Source organism: Euphorbia lathyris, chromosome 7 (genome assembly GCF_963576675.1).
Source record: "Euphorbia lathyris chromosome 7, ddEupLath1.1, whole genome shotgun sequence".
Classification (NCBI taxonomy): domain Eukaryota; kingdom Viridiplantae; phylum Streptophyta; class Magnoliopsida; order Malpighiales; family Euphorbiaceae; genus Euphorbia; species Euphorbia lathyris.
Window position 1 is genome coordinate 54,491,307 of NC_088916.1, and position 705 is coordinate 54,492,011.

At 37.7% G+C, this 705-nt stretch overlaps 1 non-coding gene across 1 annotated transcript; it reads right to left on the reverse strand.

Moving 5' to 3' along the window:
* Window positions 1–307: 307 nt before the first annotated feature.
* LOC136201622 (small nucleolar RNA R71) lies at window positions 308–414 on the reverse strand. Its single transcript, XR_010673968.1, has one exon. It is a non-coding gene; the product is annotated as a small nucleolar RNA R71 (small nucleolar RNA).
* Window positions 415–705: the final 291 nt, after the last annotated feature.

The following is a 705-nucleotide window of genomic DNA, read 5'->3' on the forward strand; positions in this document are numbered from 1 at the left end:
ACCCCGTATAAACGCAAATCAATTTGAAATTAAGCCTGCTTTGCTTAATATGTTGCAAAACAACGTAACGTTTTATGGACTACCTAACGAAAACCCTAATGCACATTTGACAAATTTCTTAGAAATTTGTGACACTTTTAAAATTACTGATGTAACAGCCGAAGCAATCAAACTTCGCCTATTTCCTTTCACTTTGAAGGATAAGGCAAAAATTTGGTTAACTTCTATGCCTGCTGCAACATTTGAAACTTGGGACCAATTAGCCCAAGCATTTTTACAAAAATATTTTCCCTTAGCAAAAACCGCAAGAGTCATCAAAGAGTTGACATCTTTTACACAAAATGATAATGAAACTCTTTATGAAGCTTGGGAACGTTTTAAAGAACTTCAACGTTTATGCCCACACCACCAACTGCCAGATGCACTTTTAATGCAGACATTCTATAATGGATTAAATCCTACAACTAGAGGTTCATTAGATGCTATGTCTGGAGGGTTATTTATGAAGAAGACGTCCGCCCAAGCAAGAGAACTTTTGGAAGAAATGGCAATCAACAGCAGTATGTGGCCCGCCGAGCGTGGCCATATACCGACGGCGAAACCATCATCCTCAGGTACATCATCGGTTAAAGGTATAATGAATCTTGATCCTGTAGCAATGTTACAAGCCCAATTTTCTGTCTTATCGCACAAAATTGATAAATT